The sequence below is a fragment of the Dama dama genome, chromosome 22 (genome assembly GCF_033118175.1).
Source record: "Dama dama isolate Ldn47 chromosome 22, ASM3311817v1, whole genome shotgun sequence".
Lineage (NCBI taxonomy): Eukaryota > Metazoa > Chordata > Mammalia > Artiodactyla > Cervidae > Dama > Dama dama.
In genome coordinates, this window is record NC_083702.1 from 30,116,104 (window position 1) to 30,133,028 (window position 16,925).

The window sequence follows — 16,925 nt, forward strand, 5'->3', positions numbered from 1 at the left end:
TTCTGATCGAGGAGCTCAGAATTGGGGTTTAAGAGTTTTTGTGTTTTTTTTTTTTTTAAACATATTTCCTGGAAGAGTGAATGAGAAAAGACAACTTGAAAGGAATTCCTTTGTAGTTGCATAAAGCTATTCAAAGTGTCTTTAAGAAAATCTCTAGTCAATGTCATATATTTCTCATCTGTTTCTTTCAGGGTCTTTAGTGTAAAATCTTTGCCTGATAGTTGGCATCTTTGATGTCAGTTTTATGGAAGGTTATCTTCTGTACATTCCAGCAACTCCTCCCATTCATTCCGACTGCAAACTCTAATCAGTAGGAAATCTGGATACCACTTTTTTCTTTTTCCTAAAGGTACAGCTATTCAGTTGCATACAAAATCCTCCTCTCTTCAGTTAAATCTCTTTGAATCTAGTCATCCCGCAGGGCTTTTATTCATCGAAATGACCACGTTATCACAGCTGCAACTCATCTTAAGAACTATGTCTCAGAAAAACAGTAAGTAGCTAGTGACTCTCTGTACCCTGAACAAAAATAAAAGAATGGTTTAAAGCCTAAATCTTATCAGGGCTTCCTCTGAAATCGTTAAGATGTTGGAATGTTAGCTTTTAATTTTTGGGGGGGAACTTTTAAAAATTGGCTTGGATTGAAGGGCAAAATATTTGGGCACATAAGCCATTTACTATCCAAAGATACTATCAGTTCCGTTCAGTCACTCAGTCGCATAGAGGGTATATTTTCATATTTACATTTTTAAATGAATTAAATGATTCTTTGCTAACATGGTAAATCTTTTAAATGTGTTAGCATATTATAGGTGATACTCAGTGCAGAGTTGTATGTGATCTTACATATAGTGCAGTTGTAAGACCTATAGATTTTCAATAGTCAATAATGAGTAATGCAAATAGGGAGATAGGTCTTAGAAATTATATCTAATTGGCTTTTATAACAGTGCTGGTGAGTTGTATCCTTGTTCATAGATAAAAACTTATAATTGTGAATATCATGCACCTGAAGCAGTATATGTGTTCAATTTGAAGACTGGTACTCTTTCCATTGTTTGGCTTAAGAAATACATTACCAGTGGTTTTATAGCTCCCTGGGGTTTCTACCTTGATCCCTTCCTCCTCTCCCCTTTGCACAGTTAATCCATATCCTAAGCTTTGTAAAAACAGTTATCTTATTTTTCTTTGTAGTATGAATTCCTTAAAAATATTTCATTCCACTTTTGAATGTTATAATGTGGAATCATACTGTGTATATGTTTCTATGACTTTCTTTTTCCCCCCAATGTTGTTGCTGAGATTCAACTATGTTGATACCACTATAATTCATGCATTTTCATGCTGCATATTAATTCACTGTGTGAAGGTATTGAGCACAGCATAGTTATCCACTGTGGTACTGGTGAACATTTAGATTGCTCCCAGTGTGCTTCGAGTATTACTCTCTAATAGTGTGAATAAAATTGTATGTGGCTTCTGGTGTGCATGAACAAGTATTCTTTTGGGTGTACACGCTGGAGTGAATTGCTGGATCATGCTGTATGTGCTTGTTCAGCTTTCCATGATGGAACCAAACCACCCTCCAAAGCGGATGTAAGCGTGTACATAGTACATTCTCCCTGGCAGATTGTATGGATTCTTGTTCTGCAAACCAACAAACTTGGTAGATGTAAAATGAAGTTTACTGTGGTATTAATTGTCCTGTTCATGATTTTCACTGAGTTTGAACCTCTTTTCATTTATTTAGAGGCCTCTTTGTTTTTTTCTCCTTTATATTTAGTGGTTTGTCTTATTTCATGAGTTTTTTATTTTAATGTATTTCAGATGCAGAGCATCTGTTGGTGATACATGTTGAGAGCACTTTTTTCTTAGTATTTCCTTGAATTTTCATTCTCTTTAAGTTGAAAGCGTTAGTGTCTCTGTCATGTCCTACTCTTCGTGACCCCATGGAGTATAGCTTGCCAGGCTCCTCTGCCCGTGGAATTCTCCAGGCAAGAACCCTGAGTGGGTTGCCATTCCCTTTTCCAGGGTATCTTCCCAGTCTGGAAATCAAACCCGAGTTTCCCGCATTTCAGGTTTCTCCCCCATTGCAAGCAGATTCTTTACTGTCTGAGGGGGATGCCCAAAGCTGATTTGGGTGACAGATATTATTTTTGTGTTTTAACATAGTTGTGCTAGTTTCTTATGACTTCTACAACAAATGATCACAAAGCCAGTGGCTTAAAACAACAGACACATTTATTCTCTTTAAACTTAAAACTGTGGAGGTCAGAAGCATGAAATCAGTTTCACTGGTGCAAAATCAAGGTTTCAGCAGGCCTCACTCCCTCCAGAGACTTTAGGGGAAAGTCGCTTTCTTTTCCTTTTCCTGCTTCTCGAGTTGTGTTTCTTGGCCCTTGGCCTCTTCCTCCACATGCAAAACCAACAACTTAGCCTCTTGTTTCTGTCCTCACAGGGCCTCCTGCTTCTGTTCTTAGATTTCCCTCCACTTCCCTCTTACAAGGAACCTTGTGATGACATTTAGGGCCACCCAGATAATCCAAGACAATCTTGCCATCTCAAGATCCTTAATTTAATCACATCTGCCAAGTCCCTTTTGTCATAAAACAGTTCACAGGTTCTAGGGATTACGGTATACTATCTTTGGGGCTCTTTTTTAGTTGACTATAGTAGATAAATTAATGTTTTGCTTTTTTTTTAACTTTGGACTAGATGGGAGTGTGCTATGTTGTTGAATCATCACAGGTTAGATTAGCTGAATGATTTGTTAATTATCTCTTTAGATCACTGTTGATCAGAAATGAGTGACAAAACAGTTCTGCCCTTTAATGAGGGAAAGTTCTTTCTCTATCATCTACTTTTTATGCTAAATGTAGGGACATACATACATACACACATACATATATATGTAAAAAATATATATGTAAAAATGTGTGTGTGTATATATATATAAATGTGTCTTTTTTATAAATGTATCTTTTCCAATTTCTGCACTCCTGCATAGAAATTAGTAAAGTGTCCAAATCCTGGGGCTGAGTATCCCCAGTGAGTTCACACTTACTTTTCGATGTAAGTTCTGTTCTGTGACAAAATCTAAGTAAGGAATGAGGGAAGTGATGCAAAGGCATTTTGCAGTCTCTTTGCCTGATGATTCATTAACTTTAAGTTTATAGTAACAAAAAAAAGCTTTTGGTTTTGTGTGTGAAAATAAGTTAGGATGTCAATGGGCTAACACATAGGCTCTACTGCCAATAAAGGAAGAAAGTGAAAAGCAGATGCTCTTTGAACCATTGGAGGGGAATGCAGGAGATTGATGCTTGATAAGCATGGAAGTGGAAATAGGATTGGAGTGAGTCGGAGTCAAGAAACCATAAGCATAAGAATTGCTTAAATATTTCAGTTTGCATTTTAGTTCATGGTAGAAGTTATTGAGCTTTAAAAATCAGGTGGTTTTCTTTTTTAAAAATTTACTTGTTTATTTTTGGCTGCACTGTCTCCATTGCTGCGTGGGCTTTCTCTAGTTGTGGCCAGCGGGGGCTCCTCTCTAGCTGTGGTGCATAGCTTCTCATTGCAGTAGCTTGTCTTGTGGAGCGTGGTCTCTAGTTGCTCTGCAGCATGTGGGATCTTCCTGGACCAGGGATCAAACTCGTGTACCCTGCATTGGCAGGCAGATTCTTAACCACTGGACCACCAAGGAAGTCCCATCTGGTGGTTTTCTTAATTTAAATCTCTTTGCTCTAATCATTTGCATTTTATATGACTTACTCTTTCTTTTGAGACAGAAAAGTAAGATTTTGTTCTTCTGGCTTCTGTTCTTACTTTGAAGATTGTGGGAAGACTTAGAAAAGTACCAGCACAGCACTGCTATAATTGACAAACAAAACACTGATGTCACGCCCTTCTAATAGATCTCTAGTGTTCTTATATTGGGGAAAAAACTCTGTATCTTGGTAATAGCTATGCAAAGTGGTAAAGGGAAGACAAGTATGTTATGTAGTTCGTGCTACATAATATTTGATTTTTATATTTGAGTTTTGTGGGATGAATTGTATGAATGATGATCATAATAAGTGAAGATTATTAACTTCTGTGATTAGAATATAAAAACAATTCAAGGATGCAAGGATTGCTCAAGCACAAATAAGTGGGGCTACATCAAACTAAAAAAGTCTGCACAGCAAAAGAAACCATCAGAAAAATGAAAAGACAATCTATTGAATGGGAGAAAATATTGGCAAGTTATATGATAAAGGGTTAATATCAAAATTATATAAGGAACTCAAACAACTAAATATAAAAAAAAAAAAACAGTCCGATTAAAAGATAGGCAGAAAATCTGACTAGACATTTTCCCAAAGAAAACATACTGATGGTCACCAGGTGCATGAAGAGATTGTAAACATCATTAGTCATCAGGGAAATGAAAATCAAAACCACAGTGAGCTATCACCTCACCCCTGTTAGAATGGCCACTGTCAAAAATGATAAGAAATAATAAGAGTTGGTAAGGATGTGTAGAAAAGGAAAGAACTCTGTGCACTATTAATGGGAATATAAATTGGAGCAGGCACAGTGGAAAACAGTAGGTAGCTGTGACAAAAAATTAAAAATACAACTACCTTGTAATTCACTTACAGTTCCACTTATGGGCATATATCAAAAGGAAATGAAATCCCTTTCTTGGAAAGTTATCAGCATCCCTGTAAATGCTGTAAATCATTTCAGCATTATTTATAATAGTCAAGAAATGGAAATAACCTAAGTGTCCATTGACAGATGAATGAATAAAGATGTGTACACACACACACACACACACACACACACACAAACAGTAGAATATTACTCAGCCATAAAGAAGAAGCACAGGTGGCTTAGTGGTAAAGAATCTGCCTGCCAATGCAGGAGACGCAAGTTTAGTCCCTGGATCTGGAAGATCCACTGAAGAAGGAAATGGCAACCCACTCCAGTATTCTTGCCTGGGAGATCCCATGGACACAGGAGCCTAGTGGGCTACAGTCCATGGGGTCGCAAAAGAGTCGGACATGACTTAGCAACTAAACGTAAAAGAAGAATATCTTGCCCTTTATCATAGCCTGGGTGGAGCTTGAGGGTATTATGCCAAGTAAAAGAAGTCGGACAGAGAAGACAAATACAGAATGATCTCTCATATGTGGAAACTTAAAAAAAAAAAAATACCTACAGAGAACATATTGGTGGTTATCAGAGGCAGGGGATGGGGCATGGGAGAAGTAAAGATTTTAAAAAATGCTCTGGTTTTGATCCATCTGCGTATGTGTGTTTCTACTGGGTTAGCAAGAAAGTTCATTTGGGTTTTATTAGCATGCATCTTCCTAGCACAGAACTGTAAAACTGTAAGATTCAGCCATGTTTATTCTCCCTCCATACTGTATGATGCTAAGTTCACTGTTGGAAAACTCTTAGGAAGATCTTCAAAAACTGACATGAATATGTAAAAGAATGAATCCAGGATTTATATAGATATATTGGGTTGGCCAGAAAGTTCATCATCTTATGGAAAAACCCAAATGAACTTTTTGCCTAACCCTATACATCTATATATATATCCTGGGTTCATTCTTTTACATATTCATGTCAGTTTTTGAAGATCTTCCTAAGAGGTTTCCAGCAGTGAACTACACATCATACAGTACTGAAGAAGATTGAACATGGCTGAATCTTAGCAGTTTTTGGCTAGGGAGGATGCATGCTAATAAAAATTGAAAACTGAAAAAAAAAAAAAGGAAAATGCAGCCATAGGTGGCTAAGGATATAGGAGTTAGGGAAAACACAAAAGTATTCTCTGAAAATCAACTGACTATATGAAATCTACAATAAAAATATATATATTATTACTTATCAAATATGTCCTATACATTCTTATATCATTGTTACACTACACATGTATACACACATACCCCTTCTGTCTGGAGAGTCCACTGTTAAAACATTTACAACCATATCACTGCTTATATGAACACATAAAATATAACAAAGCAATATATGAGCTAAAAGTATGTGCTAAATAAAACTGCCATACATATGTCGTCAGAAGTGAGATTTGTGACAAGAACAAGAATTTGACAAAACATTATCAAAGCCTACCTAATTTCTGTGAATAGCCTAAATTTGTTCTAAACTTCCTAGTAGTGAATGTGAAAAGCAAGACCCCAGTGGATTACTATTTCATAATTGTTTATTAGATGAAAGAATGTCAGTTACTTAGTAGAAACCATTTTTGATCCTTCCTGTATCCAAGTAGGGAACTTAGATAAAAAAATTTTTACAATTTTAAGAAGCATTCAGAATAACTTGACTACAAGTATAATGAGTAATTCCAGTTATTCCTGCCCTAAAGATGGGACCTTAAAGACATGTTTCATATTACTAGTCTGTTTCAATCTTTGCCTATTCTGTTTCATCTTGTGGCATCATATATCTTATGAACCTAATGCAGGAGAATAAAGTTGATGTGGAAGAGGAATTCATTTCTAATGATTATCTGAATTATCCAGAAAGGATGGATGATGAGTCTCTTGAACATATGCTTGATCCCCTGGGATTTAAAGCAATGCATTGGGGTTTGGAAGAAACATTCTTCTCCAAAAAGCAAAAAGATATATCAACAAGTTTATACCCTTGGCAAATTGCATCAAATTGCTTTGACTCTGTGGGCTGAAAATGTCAATATTTATTATTGACATTGACATTATAATTTATTATAAAAATTAATAATTTATATTGGTTTATATTAATATATATTTAATTTATATTGATTTATATTAATAATAAATAAATAATTATATTATTGGCATTGACATTCTAATTATTAAATTATACATTGAAATTTCTTAATAATATAATGGCTGAACGTCCTATAATCCTTTCTACCAACAGCAATGAAGTGGCAGTTGAACATTCCTTGGTGTAACAGAGTCACTGTTGGTTATGAATTAAAACAAAAAACCAAAACGAACAGAACATGGATAAACTGTCTTGTCTTCTAGTAATATTGTCCAGGAATTTTAGTGTAGATAAATTCCATCCATATGTTCACCTCTGACTTACAGAGACATGTTACTGAATTTTTAAGAATTTCAAAGTCCATTGGATATTTTTTTTGAGCAAAAAAAAGGACTATGCATTTGATTACGGATTGCCTGTGAAATTTAAAGCTGCCACAAGAAAAGCATGAGTTAAATATTTCACCACGAATATCTCTTTTCCACATGTTTAAAAATACCACAGCAAGAAACAAATACTATGTGCCCCCAGATTTATACTCCTGATTATCATGATAATTATCATGCAGTTTGCAAGTACGGGATTCCAGCCTTCCAATTTTTGATCAGAAATAACACACCCATTGTTGAACAAATGCTTTATTTTCACCAAGTCATAAAGGACAGCATTTCTGATAGACAGACCATTAAGGCCACAAGTCAGATGGAATAATTCAATATCTAGCTAGATAAACAGGAGGTAAAAAAAAGGAACCTCGAGTTTCTGCTAGAAACTTCTCTTTTAAACAAAGAACAAGTGATGGTGTCCACCCGCTCATCTGAGCTTGGTGGGAGGGAAGTAGGGCAGAGGACAGTGGAGACATGATTTTGAGAGTAAGAGACACAGGGCCTGGTTCCGAAAAGTTAATATAAAAAAAGCAAAGACTCACTTTTCTAGAACACATGCTCTCCAGTACCATCCAGTATTTGCATGTTCTTTAACAATGTCAGCTTAAGATAGAGGAGACCTCCTGACCAGCTGACCAGATGTTTTACATCATACAAAAATAATTGATTTCATGCATATGATTCATACATTAGCCAGAAAGGTTTCCTGTTTTATGTAAAATTCTAAATAGATTAGTAACAACCTCCAAGCATTACTTTTTTTGATATATTTTTTTAAATTGGAGGGTAATTACGTTACAGTATTGTGATAGTTTTTGCCATACATCAGCATAAATTGGCCATAGGTATACATGTGTCCCCTCCCTCTTGATTCCGCCTGTCACCTCCCTCCTCACCCCATCCCTCTAGGTTGTCACAGAGCACCAGTTTTGGGTTCCCTGCATCATACATAGACAATCCAAGTATTATTTTTGACTTGAAAGAAGTAGGCAGTAAATTCTCCCCACCATTCCTTTACGTGGAATGAAACCTTAGAACTTCTCAAGATTCAAAGGTTTCAGTGAGGTGTGATAGGTAATTAATTTTCCCCCCAACTTTGTATATGGAGAACATCAAACATACTAAAAAGCTGAAAGAACTTTATGTTGAACACCATGTACATATCAGCTAGATTCTACCATTAACATTTTATTGTTTAGTCACTAAGTCATATCCGACTCTTGTGACCCCATGGACTGTAGCCCACCAGGCTCCTCTGTCCATGGGATTTCCCAGGAAAGAATACTGAAGTGGGTTGCCATTTCCTTCTCCAGGGGATCTTCCTGACCCAGGGGCTGAACCCATGTATCCTGCCTTGGCAGGCAGATTCTTTACATCTGAGCCACCAGTTCAGTTCAGTTCAGTTCAGTTGCTCAGTCACATCCGACTCTTTGTGACCCCATGAACTGCAGCACGCTGGGCCTCTCTGTCCATCACCAACTCCCAGAGTCCACCCAAACCCATGTCCATTGAGTTGGTGATGCCATCCAACCATCTTATCCTCTGTCTTCCCCTTCTCCTCCTGCCCTCAATCTTTCCCAGCATCAGGGTCTTTTCCAATGAGTCAGCTCTTCTCATCAGGTGGCCAAAGTATTGGAGTTTCAGCTTCACCATCAGTCCTACAAATGAACACCCAGAACTTATCTCCTTTAGGATGGACTAGTTGGATCTCCTTGCAGTCCAAGGGACTCTCAAGGGTCTTCTCCAACACCACAATTCAAAAGCATCAATTCTTCAGCACTCAGCTTTCTTTATAGTACAACTCTCACAGCCATACATGATCACTGGAAAAATCATAACTTGGACTAGACGGACCTTTGTTGACAAAGTAATGTCTCTGCTTTTTAATATGCTATCTAGGTTGGTCATAACTTTTCTTCCAAGGAGTAAGCGTCTTTTAATTTCATGGCTGCAGTCACCATCTGCAGTGATCTTGGAGCCCAGAAAAATAAAGTCAGCCGCTATGTCCACTGTTTTCCCATCTCTTTGCTATGAAGTGATGGGACTGGATGCCATGATCTTAGTTTTCTGAATGTTGAGTTTAAGCCAACTTTTTCACTTACCTCTTTCACTTTCATTAAGAGGCTGTTTAGTTCTTCTTCACTTTCTGCCATAAGGGTGATCAGTTTTCATTCCAATCCCAAATAAAGGCAATGCCAAAGAATGCTCAAACTACCACACAATTGCATTCATCTCACATGCTAGTAAAGTGATGCTTAAAATTCTCCAAGCCAGGCTTCAGCAATATGTGAACCGTGAACTTCCAGATGTTCAAGCTGGTTTTAGAAAAGGCAGAGGAACCAGAGATCAAATTGCCAATATCCGATGGATCATCAGAAAAGCAAGAGAGTTCCAGAAAAACATCTATTTCTGCTTTATTGCCTATGCCAAAGCCTTTGACTGTGTGAATCACAAACTGTGGAAAATTCTGAAAGAGATGGGAATACAAGACCACCTGACCTGCCTCTTGAGAAACCTGTATGCAGGTCAGGAAGCAACAGTTAGAACTGGACATGGAACAACAGACTGGCTCCAAATAGGAAAAGGAGTATGTCAAGGCTGTATATTGTCACCCTGCTTATTTAACTTATATGCAGAGTACATCATGAGAAACGCTGGGCTGGATGAAGCACAAGCTGGAATCAAGATTGCCAGGAGAAATATCAATAAACTCAGATATGCAGATGACACCACCCTTATGGCAGAAAGTGGACATTTTATAATGCTTGCTTATGCACATACCATAATATCTCTCCAGTCCTTTATCTGTGCACTAATGTCTCTACATTTTTTGATGAATTTCAAAGTAATTTGTAGATATGGATACAGTTTTCTGAAGTAATATTGCATATTACTAATAGAATTCAGTACTATGTGTTTCCAGCTAGTTATCTTTTAAGCTTGCTAGTTGAGAGATTGTTGGCTGAATTAAGTTCTTGTGGGGAGAAAAAGGTGCCAAAAATACAAGTGGTTGAGATTTGACTAAAACAGAACAGTTTTATTCAATTAATAATTGCTTTCAGTTATTCTTACCATGCTAAGCACTGCATATTTACTATTTGATTTGACCCTTACAACAGCCTCATAAATTTGTTTTATTACTTTCACATTCTTTGTGAGAAAATGGAGGTTTACAGAGGTTAATCACTCATCCATGGTGTACAGCAAGGCTGGAATTTACATCCACATGTGTTGGACTTTGACTTGCATTTCTTTTTTCTAAACCAGCATCTTGATAATAGAAAACAAATTGAGGTATTTCCCTGTTTATTTAAAAATATACCTAAAATATATAATCATGCTTTCAAAATTATCTGAGAAGAACATCTGTTTTTTTCCGGTTGTGGATATGACACTTAGACAAGGTTTTCTACACATTCCTCCTTCATTTTGCAGTGTGTGTGTGTGTGTGTGTGTGTGTGTGTGCGTGCGTGCTAAGTTGCTTTAGTCGTATACATCTCTGTGCGACTCTATGGACTTTAGCCCAACAGACTCTTTTGTCCATGGCGATTCTCCATGCAAGAATACTGGAGTGGGTTGCCACTTCCTCCTCCAGGGGATCTTTCTGACCCAGGGATAGAACCCGCATCTATTACGCCTCCTGCATTGGTAGGTGGTAAAGTTACCACTAGCGCCACCTGGGAAGCATCAGTGAAAATAATACCGCTCTCAATTTGCGCAACCTCTTTTTTTCTGTTCTCTATATACTGATACCAAAGTATTTGATATTAAATAAAAGCTAATTTCTTGTTTTATTGGAATATAGTTGATTTCTGGTATACAGCAGAATGATTTGAATGTATACACACACACACACACACACACACATTCCTTCCCTATTCTTTTCCATTATGGTTTATTACAGGATATTAAATATAGTTCATGTGCTGTACTGGTTGCTGGACCTTGTTGTTTAGAAACCTAGTTCCTATTATTAGTATTGAAACCTGACAGTTGTCTCTTAAAGGGATTATTTCTAGTATAAAATTTACTGTTCAGAATATCTTAATTTTTCTCTCAATTATTAATATCTTAATTTTTCTCTCAATTATGTGTTCGTGCACACACACAGTAGTTATATCTGCTTTTAAAAGCTGTTTAAACCTGTGGTTAGCATTGATGAGTTAAATTATTATTATAAACATTACCATCTCTTTTTAGCTATAAATGTTCCTAAGAGAAATACTGCTTATATTAACCTGGGAAAAGTACTTTTTCTTTAGATCATTAAATTTTGTTACCAATATTTCCTTTAATTGATTCTGAGATTCAAGAGGAGGAGAAACAATGTAATTTCCACTGAGGGAATTCATTTCAAATGTAAGCTTTCTTTCATTGAATTCTAGCAAAGAGACTTCTAACAGAGCTTCAAGTCTTTTTTTTTTTTAACCTGGGCAGGAGACTAACCCTTAACATATGAACATATAATTATGATTATTGAGCTAATGTCCTTGAATATGTTATGAATTAACTTGCTACATAGAGTTATGTCAGTTAAATCCTACCTGAAGAGATGCCATATACAGTTGAATAACTGAAGAACAGCATTTTTGAAATATTTTGCAAAGAATAAATGAGCATGTGTTTTTTGTTGTGTGTTTAAAGAATATACATTCCTTCATTCTCAGGTCTGTGCTATGTTACAACTTATGCCCATGATTTACATTCCCACGCAGAATTATATATAATTCTGTAAGTAACTCAGTAAGTTATGGAGTCCTAAAGGAAAGAGTTGCATGTTTTGAAGTAATTAAGATATTCTCGATTTAAAGAAGCACTCAAGTGTAAGGGGAAGAAACTTAGAAAGATTTCCTTTTCTCTGTCTTTGAGAAGAAGACCCTTAAACAACAACAGAATCAGTTTTGAAAAACCTCTCAGTCCTCCCCACCTACCCCCGCCCTTCCTTTATAACAACCAAAAGTGGAACTTGAAAAGGCTTTTCATGATTCATCTCTCCAACAGCTTGCTTTTCTCCTTTGTCACCAAAGTAAGCAGTTCTTTCCAGATCTAATCTTCTGTCAGAAGCCACAAAGTTGGCTTCTTGAAATCTCGGAAGTGCTCGATTCTCAAATAATTAATTGAAAACAAATAAATAAAATGTGTAAGGCTTTAAGATTCTGTCGATGAGTCATGTTCTTCCAAAATAGTCTGTCAGCAGTTTCAGTGTTCCTAATGATAATTGTGAGAGAGGAATAATTAACTTCAGGAATTATGCTTCATGTAAATTTTTATTTTAAAGTGCTCTTAGGAATAGGGATGGTTTATTACTTTTGACAGCTTGATCCGTATGAATAAACAGGGGAACCATGTTTAGAGGCAGCCTGCTAAATTGGAAGGAGCAATGATTCCGAAGAGGATACTTAGAAAATAAATATAGTGATAGTTATAATGAGACCTAAACACTCTAGGTAGCTATTTTCATTTTATACACCTCCATCAGACCAAGCTTCTGGAAACACTTATATTGCATCACAAATATTGGATTCGGAGCCCATAATTCTACTCACTACAATTACTGCCTCCAGTGAGCCCCTGATTACTTATTTTTTCTTTCTTCCGTTTCTTTCTTTTTCTCTCTCCCCTTCCTTCCTGCTGTCCTTCCTTCTTTTCTTTCTCTCTGTATATTTCTTTCTCTCTGCCCCCCTTTATTTCTTTCTTTCCTTTTTTTATATTTTTAGTACACATCATAGTTCTTGACACTCAATAGTTCAGTTCAGCTCAGTTATGTCTAACTATTTGCGACCCCATAGACCACAGCACGCCAGGCCTCCCTGTCTATCACCAACTCCCAGAGTTTACTCAATCTCATGCCCATTGAGTTGATGATGCCATCGAACCATCTTACCCTCTGTTGTCCCCTTTTCTCCTCCCGCCTTCAATCTTTCCCAGCATCAGGGTCTTTTCCAATGAGTCAGTTCTTCACATCAGGTGGTCAAAGTATTGGAATTTCAGCTTCAGCATCAGTCCTTCAATGAACACCCAGGACTGATCTCCTTTAGGAAGGACTGGTTGGATCTCCTTGCAGTCCAAGGGACTCTCAAGAGTCTTCTCCAACCCCACAATTCAAAAGCATCAATTCTTCGGCACTCAGCTTTCTTTATAGTCCAACTCTCACATCCATACATGACCACTGGAAAAATCATAGCCTTGACTAGATTGACCTTTGTTGGCAAAGTAATGTCTCTGCTTTTTAATATGCTGTCTAGTGTCTTATTGACACTCAATACGAGCTCAATAAATATTGGATGTAGTTCTCAATATTAAAAATTGCCTACAAATGTACTATACAAATGTTGATTGTAACTGTAAAAATTTTCAGGAAAGAATACTTTACATCTAAATATACTACCTATTTTGAAGTATAATTTAAGTGACATTTCTTCTCTTGGTTATCAGAGCAAATTTTAATGGAATAATGATATGTTATGAAATCCTTATAAGCACCAGGAAAGTATCAATATTTAGAGGGGCTGTGTTTTAATATTATTAATGCAAATGTAAAAAGTTCCTCTTTTTAGGACTTGCAAATCATTTCCAGGTCCAAATTTTGGCCTGTGAGTTTTTGCCTAGGCTTTTGGTTAGTTGAAAAGTCAGCCTTTTGAGTTTTCTCATGCATTTTCCTCACTATCTTCATAAAAGAGCTAGAACTAATTACACTCCTTTGAAAATGTTTGCTTGTGAATTTTCAACATTTACTAAAACTCCTAGTATCTCATGGCCAGGTTTTTTTTTACCTATACTCTTGCTTGGAAACATGACAATTAGCTGAGTTTGACCTCTGATTTTTCAGGTGATATGGCAGTACTTCTTCAAAGAAATAGTGGAACCCTGGTTTCTGTTCCTGCTAAGTATTTTTCATTCTTAAAAAGTTTTAAGTCTTAAGGTAGCTGACATAGTTAACACAAGTTGTGAAACACTGAAAATGGCACTTTTGCTTTATTAGAAGTATATCCAATACTATGTGCTATAAAAGGTTCATTGCAGTGATTCCTAATGGATACTCTGTTTTTATGGGCATAATATGATTGTATTGCCACCATCCTCCTCCTTGATCCATGCCAAAGTTCATATATATATTTCTACTTAAATTCCTTTCCATTTGTTCTCCTGTGATATACCATGACACACCTCATATCTCTGGTTGAGGGTCAGAATTTAAAAATCACCCCGGGTTAGGAGTCAAAAGGAAGGAAAAGGTATCTCATCACATAAAAACATTTTGGTTGCTCATGATATCATCCAAATCTTGGCCCTTTGAACTTATGACCAAACATGAGCACATATAGAAAATGCTTTCCTGAGGCCAGCATGGCAAAAACTGGGTGGAAAGTGATTCAGATTACACGGAGGACTCTTGGATCAGAGACTTCTGCAGCTGGGATTGCTTAGAAGATTCTTGCCATTACTTGAAATCTTTTTTCTCTGTAATAGTTGGACTTTGTATAATAAAACCTTCAAATGATTTTTAGTTTACTAGTGTTAGTGCAGCAAAGAGGCTGGGAATTATACAAGAGTGCAAAATCAAAAAGGCGGGCTCTAAACCTGAAGTCCCTGGATGATTAAAGGGCTTGTTTGTTTTTTTTTTTTTTAATTATTATTATTTTTTTTTTTTTGTCATACATTGATATGAATCAGCCATAGATTTACACATATTCCCCATCCCGATCCCCCCTCTCACCTCCCCCTCCACCCAATTCCTCTGGGTCTTCCCAGTGCACCAGGTCCGAGCACTTGTCTCATGCATCCCACCTGGGCTGGTGATCTGTTTCACCATAGATAGTATACATGCTGTTCTTTTGAAATATCCCACCCTCACCTTCCCCCACAGAGTTCAAAAGTCTGTTCTGTATTTCTGTGCCTCTTTTTCTGTTTTGCATATAGGGTTATCGTTACCATCTTTCTAAGTTCCATATATATGTGTTAGTATGCTGTAATGTTCTTTATCTTTCTGGCTTACTTCACTCTGTAAAAGGGGCTCCAGTTTCATCCATCTCATTAGGACTGGTTCAAATGAATTCTTTTTAACGGCTGAGTAATATTCCATGGTGTATATGTACCACAGCTTCCTTATCCATTCATCTGCTGATGGGCATCTAGGTTGCTTCCATGTCCTGGCTATTATAAACAGTGCTGCGATGAACATTGGGGTGCACGTGTCTCTTTCAGATCTGGTTTCCTCAGTGTGTATGCCCAGAAGTGGGATTGCTGGGTCATATGGCAGTTCTATTTCCAGTTTTTTAAGAAATCTCCACACTGTTTTCCATAGCGGCTGTACTAGTTTGCATTCCCACCAACAGTGTAAGAGGGTTCCCTTTTCTCCACACCCTCTCCAGCATTTATTGCTTGTAGACTTTTGGATAGTTGCAGGATATAAAATTAACACGCAGAAATCCCTTGCATTCCTATATACTAACAATGAAAAAACAGAAAGAGAAATTAAAGAAACAATACCATTCACCATTGCAACAAAAAGAATAAAATACTTAGGAGTATATCTACCTAAAGAAACAAAAGACCTATACATAGAAAACTATAAAACACTGATGAAAGAAATCAAAGAGGACACAAACAGATGGAGAAACCTACCGTGTTCATGGATTGGAAGAATCAATATTGTCAAAATGGCTATTCTACCCAAAGCAATCTATAGATTCAATGCAATCCCTATCAAGTTACCAATGGTATTTTTCACAGAACTAGACCAAAGAATTTCACAATTTGTATGGAAATACAAAAAACCTCGAATAGCCAAAGTAATCTTGAGAAAGAAGAATGGAACTGGAGGAATTAACCTGCCTGACTTCAGACTCTACTACAAAGCCACAGTCATCAAGACAGTATGGTACTGGCACAAAGACAGAAATATAGATCAATGGAACAGAATAGAAAGCCCAGAGATAAATCCACGAACCTATGGACACCTTATCTTTGACAAAGGAGGCAAGGATATACAATGGAAAAAAGACAACCTCTTTAACAAGTGGTGCTGGGATAACTGGTCAACCACTTGTAAAAGAATGAAACTAGAACACTTTCTAACACCATACACAAAAATAAACTCAAAATGGATTAAAGATCTAAATGTAAGACCAGAAACTATAAAACTCCTAGAGGAGAACATAGGCAAAACACTCTCCGACATAAATCACAGCAAGATCCTCTATGACCCACCTCCCAGAATATTGGAAATAAAAGCAAAAATAAACAAATGGGACCTAATGAAACTTAAAAGCTTTTGCACTACAAAGGAAACTATAAGTAAGGTGAAAAGACAGCCCTCAGATTGGGAGAAAATAATAGCAAATGAAGAAACAGACAAAGGATTAATCTCAAAAATATACAAGCAACTCCTGAAGCTCAATTCCAGAAAAATAAATGACCCAATCAAAAAATGGGCCAAAGAACTAAACAGACATTTCTCCAAAGAAGACATACAGATGGCTAACAAACACATGAAAAGATGCTCAACATCACTCATTATTAGAGAAATGCAAATCAAAACCACAATGAGGTACCATTACACGCGTCAGGATGGCTGCTATCTAAAGGGCTTGGTTTGTCAAGATTTCATCATCATGTTCTGAGTCCTTTTCATCAATGTTGACAAGAGCAAATATCTGAGGAAATTTTTTCTTTTGGCAACAGGGCTGGCAATAAAGATGAGTTCATTTGTCCATGAAGTTCTTGCTCTTGCTTTCTGGCCTCATTTTAATAGCTGTTAGGCCAAATACCCCA

At 36.8% G+C, this 16,925-nt stretch overlaps 1 protein-coding gene across 5 annotated transcripts in view; it reads left to right on the top strand.

The window, feature by feature from the left end:
• Positions 1-16,925, top strand: part of PDE3A (phosphodiesterase 3A) — a 359,340-nt gene that overhangs the window by 114,811 nt on the left and 227,604 nt on the right. The gene's annotated exons all lie outside the window — the stretch shown is intronic.